The following is a 10,351-nucleotide window of genomic DNA, read 5'->3' on the forward strand; positions in this document are numbered from 1 at the left end:
TTTTTCTAGCGATTGTCTAACGTAGGACAGATGGGAAGACCAGCGTCTAGCCTGGTTTTGGATCCCATTCTTAGCACCAGATGCCTTAAATTTACAAGTTGTGGCATGTAATTTATAGGTGCTTTTGCTTTTTTACTGTAACTAATCCTTCATTTTTACAGCTCAGATTTTCAGCACAGATCCACAAATTGCAATATCATCTTTCAGGTTATTGTTAGGCTTCGTTAATTTCAGATCTGTAAAAAGCCTAGAAACCATCAGAAAAATGCAGAGTAGTACTCTTGCTATTGTTATTTTTCTTTAAGATAACAGGTCTGAACATCCCCGTATGTGTTAACTTTCTACACATTGGTAAATCTTTTGAGCCAAGTTTGACATGTGAAGTTTGTAAAGTTAAGCATATATTTCCGTGATTACAGGGTCACAGCTTCTCCCTGTGTAACGGATAAGAGGAAATGACATTAAAAGAAATAACATCCATCATTACTTTTCGATGCTTTTATTTTTCTGGCATGCACTTAAGTTCCAGTTAGGCTCTTAATGACTAGATAGGTAGATAAAGTGGCTTTACTGAGATATGCCATATGTAGCAGAATGGTTATAGTTTCCATTTGTACATTAAGTCTATAGTAAACAATGCATAGAGACCCCTAAAATATAAAAAGTTGTACTTTCTGGTTCCATTTTCTAAAAAGGAAGATGTTCTTATAGTTGAAATTAGAATACTCTGAAAACAAGTTGCTCTACTGCAGTTCTCATAAATCTTAGAAAAATCGTGTGCTTAATATAATATTTATACTTCTGAGTAAATCAGTAAGAAAATCACTACCAATTGTTTTCATTTCCAAAGTTACAAGATTCAACAGTAACTTGAGAAGTTAAGTCAGTAATTTTCTAGTTTATCTATCACTTAAATAAATGTAAGCTGTCAAATGATTGCTATATGTTCTCCTGTGTCAGGTAAGGTTTCTTCTTGGCTCTTGGTAGTTTTCAAAAATACCATAGTCATCTTCTTTATTCTTCTTTTAAAAGTGCATTTTTAATAAATCTTCCAGAAGTACATAAATCTGTGGGGTTTTTTGAAGTATGATGATCTTAGGGCATTTCAATAACGTGTATACTGTTCTTATTGAGCGTTTTCACTCCATTTCCTCTCATTCAGATTCCTTGACTGTTTGTAGTACGGAGTGCTACCTTGATATGGATGCTCAATTTTCACTTTATTTCTTTGAAACATAAGCTCTTTAACTCTCTTCCCTGTTTTCTAATTAAAGTCCTCCAGTACATAACTTCCTGAAGCTGAAGAATTAGGTCCAGGCCTGGCTTTAAAAGGGCTAAACCCAGTTCTAGACACAGCCTGCCTGTCAAGTACTGCAAAAACTCACTGGCATTTCCTCAGCTCTCAAACTGGTGTGTAATTCTGATGAGTAAGCCATTCTGATATGTGGCACAAGTAACATTGAAAATTACTCAGAGATAGGGCAAAGCGTTCATTTATAGGAATATTTCCTATCGCAGAAATTGTAATCACGGGGACTTTAAAGTGAGGTAGTTCAGGTGCTCAAAATCTCTTGCTTCTCCCTACAATTAAGATTTTTAAGTAAGTTGATGTCACTTTCAATATACTTTGAAAATAGTAAGGTATTTTATGAGGTGCATTTTGAAAATAAATTGATGGACCAGGTAGCAGAAATACAATCCTGAAGAACTACTTGACTCTAAAGATTTCCTCAGTCCCTCCACATACCTTGACGATCCTGTGACTGCTTGCCACTCATGTCCTTTAATATGTTGGCAGAGTCAGCAGAAAGTGCAGAAGTGGCACTAGGGAAAGTCAGCACAAAGTGATGTAATCTGAAGGAACCTGCTTTTGCTGTAAATTAAACCCCCATTTTCCTGAAAATGAAAACAGTGGTTTCACTGGTCATAACATAGACCAAAAGCCTCTGATTGTCAAATACAGGCTTTAGGACCAGGACTATTAACAAGTTCCTAGATAGATCCGTGTAACACAGAAGAGAATGACTTAATGCTACATGTTAAGTATTTTAACAGTACCAGCAGCCAGCAGCTTGCAACTGACCACATGAGACCATTGCTATTATAACATTTAGCCAATTCTGGCAAAATTCTCATTTTAAAAGATCAGACAATACTGTGGATAAGTAAAGTAAAGCTATGTTCCAAAGTTCTCCAAACAAATTTTAAAGAATTTTTCCACAAGTATTTCTTTTAAAATGCTAATAAAATCAGGTTTCTAGTGGGATTGCTTAAGACCTTCAAGGATCTATGCTGAACAAAGAAAACCTACTTTTTTAAAGAATTAACATATCAGAACAGGAATTTCTATTCTTGTTTTTTAATCACTTTCAAAAATTATACAAGCCTGTAAAACCACATTCTGATACTGTCACCTCTAGCAGTTTTTACCCAGTATTTGACATTGACATAGTTTTTACAACTTTATTTTCAAAAATAGAAATAGTGAAAGTCTCAAAAAAGAAAAAAAAAAAACTGGCTCAAGCATAACCTGCTGAAGACAGCAGCACAGAAGTACACTAACAGAAAAGAGCAAACACTTAACTAAAACCTTATTTGAACTCTAAGTAGGACAGCGTGCTTTTATATGTCAAAAAAGTGGTTAGCCCAGGAACTTACTATCTCCTCCTGATAATCAGCAAGGTAAATAGTAAGAAACATTTTCTACTGTCTCCAGATTCCTAGAAGAATGTGCATGTTCCTTTTGTGTGAGGACTTTTCAGCCATGATGTAGAAATGTGACCTTTTTTGCTCCTACATATGGTTTTTACCAAGATCTCTTAAAACCTGCCAGCAGTACAAAATGCTCAGTAGGTGCTTTTGAGAGGACTTCACCTGGGATGCAGGCAACTGTGTATTTTTAAGTTCAAACTATTTTTTCTTGCAGCCCCAGTAGCCTGGCAGCAGGGCTCTGTCCATGACCTACTGTCACAGCAGTATTTGTCAGGTTGAATTCTTCAGTCTGCTAAGCCTGGATTAAAGGGGATGTGAAGATGTACGAATGACTAGGCTAAGGACACTCCCTGGCCTTGTTCCAGGCACCCTCTGGAAGGCAGCAACCAATGGCTTCCCCTTCTTCCAGAAGCTACCTGACGTCAAAACAAGCCCCAACACAAGCTAGAATTCTTCCGTAAAAGCAGAAAAACTACAGATCTTGCAACCAGCCACCGATCATGGAGTGAACGACAGTCCTGGCTTACTCTTCCATCCCCAAACTAATCTCGTAAGTCCCTGTGGCAGGGGCAGCAAGGAGGGACATGAAGCTGCCTTTGGGGCATCTCAGGATTCCTTCATGCCAAAGGTACCCTTAGTAGCACATTTAGAAATACATTGGAGTTACTTTATGCCATTTTAACATGCACTAAGGATCTCTCAGGAAGATGTGGAGATTGCATCCAAAAGGTCAACAGACCTAAACCATTCTTTTTTTAGTCGGTACTTGCTCACCTGGAAAGAGGTGACTCAGAAAAAGGATCAAGGTTCATGGCAGATAACATCTGAATACAAGTTCCAGTGCAATGGTTTAAGGTAATCTTTGTACAGGCAGGGGATTACCCTCAGTTATCCACTCTAGCTAGCCCTGCTTTGAGCTGGAACATTGTTCCAGACAAGGTCTGGAGATCCCCTCCAAACTACATGATTCTCCAATTTTATGAATATCAATCAGTGTAACAACATTGCTAGTACTTCTGAACGCATGTTTGGTAATGAAAGTACTAGAAAATCTATATACCCTTTCAGAATTTGCATTTAAATCAGAAAGACTTTAGAAAAGAGTTGCAAGCTTGGGCTGAAGTTTGGAAAGCCTGTCGTACAATGTACTTTTTACTTCTCCAGTGTACATCAGAAACAGAGTAAGAGCTGACTTATTTATGCTGTCTGTGTATTTGCACTGCAAAAGATTTGAATAGCAAAGGACTCCTTAGTCTAGTAGTCAAAAGGATAATGATTATAGGTTGCTGACTTTTTTATTTCAGTAATCAATTCATTTGATGTGAAGTAGTATTTCAGAAGAACCAAGAAAATTACAAATTTCAGTACAAGGTGGCAAATGTATCTGAAAAGAAAGAAAGAAGATCAATAGGTATGTGAAGAAGTTCTAAGATATAAGAATATTTCATTTCAACATTTGCTAAATGTCTTTCAAAATTGCTTTAATTTTTTCATTAAGACATTTTTAAAATGAAGGTTTAAGCCTTTTCTGTAGCATTTCTAATGAGAAATTGAAAAATATTTTAAAAGAAAAAAGCTTAAAAGAGTTTATTTAACCATTTGAAGAAATAAATTAATTTTCTTTATAGAAAAGATATTATGAATTAACCCAAAATATTCTTACCCTTTTTGTCTCTTTGAAAATAAAAGCCAATCTATATTTTCCCAACATGAGCTTCCACCCACATTTTATGCAGCCTTACTGGCTCATTCATGGGATTCTGGATGGATTATTATCCTGTATCTATTGAAAGAAAAACTCCACTGCTTGCCCAGCTTAAGTAAGAGATACAGTGGATGAAAATGATCAAATGAGATAATTGGGAAGAGAAACAAGGTGCAGATATTTAAATATAACAATATTTAATCTTTAGAGTAGCTTAACAAAGCATGTGGAGTTTTCTATGCAAACAAGACTTTATTGTTCTTTAAAATATGCTCTAATTCAGTTAAAGTTATGGTCTGTGCTATGAAGGAGCTGAGACCAAATGATACTGTTCTCTGGTCTTAAAAAATCAATGAACCTGGCCAATAAAATTCAGCATCAAAGGATCCTCAGCAATCAGCCACAAGTGCTGAATCACTTGTTGTAAGAGACTAGAGCAAGTGCTTCTCTGTTGATTTTTACATCCACCCTGTCAGAATCAAATCTCAAGCTTTCATTTCCAGAAAAGAATGAAAATGGAACACAGTGGAGATAAGGAATCACCTAGAAGAATAAAAAGGTTCATTTTGTGACTAAGCATTAAATTAGTAGCAATAAATATTTACAACAGACTAGTCCTGCAAAGACTTGATGCTCCATGCCAGCTGGAGACTTTGGTTCATAGGAGAGTTATGGAATTTCACACTCTACCTTCATTTATTCATGCAAAAATGACTAACATTGCCATTGCACCACAGGACTTCACTGTATTTTACTGCAGATATTTATATTCATTTAGCTCTGTTCATTATTGTGGCAGTGTAATGTATACTCTTGAATATATTAATCACAGCTATAATGGGACATAAAGGAAACTGAATATGTTCCTGTAATAATATATTGGAAGTTTAATTTCAATTTAATATGCTCTAAAATCAGACAAATTATAGATACAAAGCATTTAATTAAACTGATTAGTCTGGCTGTGCCCATTCTATCTCTGTTAACAGCACACAGATGCATACGTCATTTGCCAGACCCAGTCCGGTGCCCTGGCCTCGGCAAAGTCCATCAGGATGTCCGTCCCATGCTTTGCGAGGAGCCCCACGAACTATCCCACAGGTCTGCAATCTACAACCAGATGCTTTTGTACTATGGAAAGTTCAGTAAACTCCCCTGCCTCAGCTATCTCCTGTGATCACCCCAGCGTGCTCTAAATAATCCAGATCTCATTTTTTGCTGTCTTTCAGGCTCCATCCTGAAGCTGAGGGGCAGCCAGCCCACTTTAGGGCCACCCTCCATCACCACTAGATGGCTAGGCAAACTGGGGGGGATCTAGCATGCCTCACCTGACCCGTACCCATGCACCAGAGAAGAGCAGGCCTGCCTCTGATTTTAGACCAGGCTTCAAGTGTAGTCCAAAGCAGTCTCACTTTTGTAGAGTGCCAGGCAGGGACAGGAGAAGATAGCACCAACCACACAGCACTCCAGGCCTGCCATGGCCAGAGTCTTTGCTAGCTACTGCAGTGCCTGGACAAGGATGAAGCATATGTGTGCACAATGCGAATTTAGCGTTAAACATTCCTCTCTGCAGAAAAATTGAGGAACCTACTTTCACATTTTACCACTTTAAATGTACACCTACGGCCAAGTTAACGAGCCCATATAGGGTGCCCGCCAAGGGTGCTTCCGTGTTTTCCCACTCTGAAGCGGCTCAGGTGCCATGACCAGTTATACTGACCAAGTTCACCTTCCCCTGTCCAGGTATTCTGCTCTTTTTCAGCGCACGCGGGGTGGCACTCCCTTCCTGACAGCAGAGAGAGACATTCGTGATGCCGAGTTACCTACCTGCCCTGCAGACAGTACAATCCTTGGGCTATGGATCATATGGCCCCAACTAGTCTGTCAGGGTCCACACAGGGAGTTGCCAACAACACCCCTTTCCCAAACTTCCTTATTCTCAGAGGATACACATTTGTGAGCCATACTAAGGGAGTTCTTCACCAAGGACCTGGCGGCATGGGCAGCTAGGAGACAAGCGGGTGGGACATGGCCCTTACCCAAATCTGGCACATAACCCTGCTGTCGTCCCTTCGCCTGAGATCACTTCCACAGGAAGAAAGCAGCAGGCGCCAACCTGTCCTGCTGTCCCAGTGGGTGGCCAGGAGGCACCTTTCTCCTTCCTAGGGTTATTTGATGTTGAGCAGAGCCATACCCTGTTTTACTAGTGAGCTAGCAGTGAGGAGGTAAAGCAACCCGAATGTGACCAGAACCATGCGTAGAATATCCCCGGGGGAAGGATGCTAACTTGTGTCTCAACAAGCCCATGACTCAAGCCAAGGGCAGAAGAAGGGGGAGGTGCCTGAGAGGATGTCTAGCTGGGGTGGGGAGCGCCTGATCACGACCAGATCATGCCATGTAGTCATAACAGAGTCCTGCCAGGTAATTGTTTACCAATCTGAATGGTGTGTTTGCATTCAGCAGTTGCATGGAACAACTTGAACATGCTGCCATGGCAGCTAATCCAGGCTGGCATAGAAGGGGGAAGGAGGGTTGTGTGCGCAAGTCACCTGCAGGTGCCTGGGAAGGTCTATGCCCCTCTGGAAAGAAACGCCTTCTAGCACTGCAGTCAGCCACAGCAGTAACCTGGCCGTGGCACAGCTTGCTGCCAGGTAGAGTTGCCAGCCAACCTGCTACACCTACCACCGCTTCTGCCCAGTGCAGGGAATGGCTCCATCTATGAGCAGTCCAGAATTCCCCTTTGTCCAGGAGGAAGGGAGAGCAGATGGATAGGGAAGGGGTGAGTTGTTTCTGAAAGGCTCCCTTTCTCCTTGAGAGTGCTATGTCCTGCCTTTGCCTTTGTCTTTGTCTGGCTAGAACTTGCCCATCATTATCAGATGACCCAAATCTAAGCAGAGCAGTCTACCATCACCTACACAACCCTTGCTCCCCACTCCCAAAACATTAAACACACTCGCCACAACTCAGCTCCTCTCCAGATGCTTAGCTGGACCACGTGTCCTGGTTTCAGCTCCTTATGAAGGGGAAAGGAGGAGAAAGCAGCTACAGGTGGGTCTCCTGGATTCTGGAGACTTGTCTGCCTGCAAGAGTTAGTGTCACAGATGTGGATACTTCTGTGAACTTAAAGCGTAACTCTTCATTGCTTTGTGAACAGCCAGCCTAGGGCAGCTCTGCCACGCTCAGAATACAGTCCTGTCAGGCAGCCTCCTTGCCAGAACAGAGATGAATCCTCGTCTCTGTACTGATGAGTGTCTGAATCTCTTCTGAGCTCAGGTTGCTCCTTGGTGTTTTGCTGCTTCTGTGGTGCCAAGAAGGTGGGACCGAATGGCTTTTTACAATGTGTGCCTGAGGGTGGTGAATGTGTGCAGGGTGTGAGGGCATGGTGGGATTTAAGGAGCTATCAAGACTCGGCAGACTTGCAAGTGAGCTGCACCCACTGTTATGTTGCCCTGTTTGTAGGAAGTGCTGGGATGCAACTGTGTGTGATGTGCAGCACCTCCACCTGCACAGCCTGCCTTAGAAAGGGGAGCCCGGGCTGCGCTCCAGCACACCTCGGCACCTAGGCAGGGAAGACTGTGGGTCGTGTAGGTCTCCCAAACAAAATCCACAGTGCTCCGGTTTGGCAGGACAAATGAACTCTGAAAAAAATGTTGCTGCTAAAAACGTAGCACGCCATCGTTGTAAAAAATAAGTCTGACCACACACTCCAGGTCAGCCTTGTCCGTCTCTCGCCATGTGCCTGCTGACGCCTGTTCAAACCATGCTTTAGGTTCTGGCTGTGAGCTGGGAAGTAGGAAGTGAGCAGGCCTGACCCTGAGAAAGGACAGCTTATTCTGCTTTTCGCCTCTCGTTCCTCACCATGCGAATCATCTGTATTTGCCAGAAAGAACTGACAAAGGGAATGAAATGTTAGGATGAAGTGAAATAATACAGGAACTTACAGCAGAATGCTGCTCAATCACAGCCAGAGCTAGAGAGACCTTCAGAATAAGCGTACTGTGAAGAGAGCCATGCTAATTCCTTGTTTATATGATAGGCAGAGCTGTACCAGAGCTCCAGATGAAAACAAACTTCTAGGCTACGCTGATGTTATATACACAAGCTATCAAAAAAACATAACACCAAGAAAAGCATGATATTATGTGAAACCAACCCATATAAATCTTTCATATTGTATATATCCTCCCTGGGAAGAGTACAAAGGATATGTGGTATGTCTAATATATTGTTGAATTGAATATTCTTTTATATTTATTTACTAGCAGAGAGGTACAGCATACTGAATTTATAAACTGAATCTTGCTTTTCAGGCTTGTGAGTGCATAATACGTGTGTAAGATATTTTCACTGTAAAGATACTGAAAACAAACTTGTAACTTGTCTTACAAAGATGGCTTTGAAATTAAGAAAAATATGGGACAAAATTGTATCTTTTTCAAGTTCAACATTATTAATTTTCACCAAAACTGCAGTTCATCATTTTAAAGAAAAGGATATGAATAATTTTCTGGACATTCAAATAAACTGATATGGCTCAGCTGTATCACATTCCAGTTAGTAACAATTACAGGGGGGGGGTTCTGCAGATATTGCTATAATCAGGTTAATTTTTTATTAAAAAAAGCTAAGTAGTACTTTTTGTAGTATAGCTTTAAATAGCTGGCAATGGACACAGTAAATTCTTGAAGATGATCTTGAAATTTCCTTGAAGCTGGCTCCATTGGAGAGAAAGAAATTTGACAGAGAGAGAGAGGGGAGACAGAAGAAGCGAGAGATCAGAAACTAAATGAAAGATGGGCAATGGTCGGTGGATGAAGCCTCCAGAAAAGTAAAATGCTTGGATTCACTGACCTGCTCCTCTGCTTGTTCCCTATCCCCTCCCTGAAAGGCTCATGAGTTTTCCCATGTTTTCTATTGTAAAGAGAGAACCCCCCTCAGCTTCTGCTTGCAGACTCTTCCTTAGTGACATTGCTGTGATTCCACTTGTAGTACTTTTGTTGTAGTAGAAGGTGGCATGAAAATGAAATGCAGAGGAGAGACCAACCCTTTGGACAGGGCATTGTAGATATGAGGCATTCATCTTCTTTCTTCTAAGGCAATCATTTTGTTTGTCAAGTACAGTATTTGATTCTTTTCCCCCTGAAATAAACACACAAATTTAAGTAGTAAAGCAGCTTTGAACTTATAGCCACACTATCAGTATAGGAATTTTTTTCTCTACCACATGCTTAATTTTATAATTTTCTTCACTGTCACTGGTTGGTTTTGAATCTGTGGTCAGATTAGGAAGTTTGATACAGAGTATTTTCAATTTAAATGGATTTCTCTGCCATTATAAAAAAAGTTTTGCTCTTAGAATTGACTGTAAAAGTCATAGAGCTCTAGATCATTTCCCCTGGGAATTTTTTAGTATCCTTCCAATTAGTCAGTCAATAGGATGTTCTTATAAACATGATAGTTTATTATTCTCTAGGGATTTCCTTCTATGCTCTTCATCCAAGATGTTTCCAGAAGAGGAAGAAAGCTTTTAAAGCATCTACTCCCCCAGTACAGCATTTATGATGACTAATATGCATCCCATGCTATGAATGATAAAGAAGAAACTACACGGTGATTTTCACTTTTTTAAAAATATTTGCTGTATTTTTTTTTTCTAGTCAACTGTGTCTTTTGGTACTATTCACACAAATGACAATGGTAACCAACTACTCTCACTGACCTCCACCAAGTATTTTTCTAGTGATGGTAAAAATTATGCATATTTCCAGTTATCTAACTTAATGTAAATTCTTATTCTCTCCATGGCATAAACACAAAGCTTCTATTATTCACATCAACACTTTTTGTTATTATACTTTTTATTAGATTCTAATGCCCCCCATATAAAGTAGGCTGTCACTGTATCTACACTCCAAAATATATGTAAATTTACGT

The sequence above is a fragment of the Aquila chrysaetos genome, chromosome 2 (genome assembly GCF_900496995.4).
Source record: "Aquila chrysaetos chrysaetos chromosome 2, bAquChr1.4, whole genome shotgun sequence".
Lineage (NCBI taxonomy): Eukaryota > Metazoa > Chordata > Aves > Accipitriformes > Accipitridae > Aquila > Aquila chrysaetos.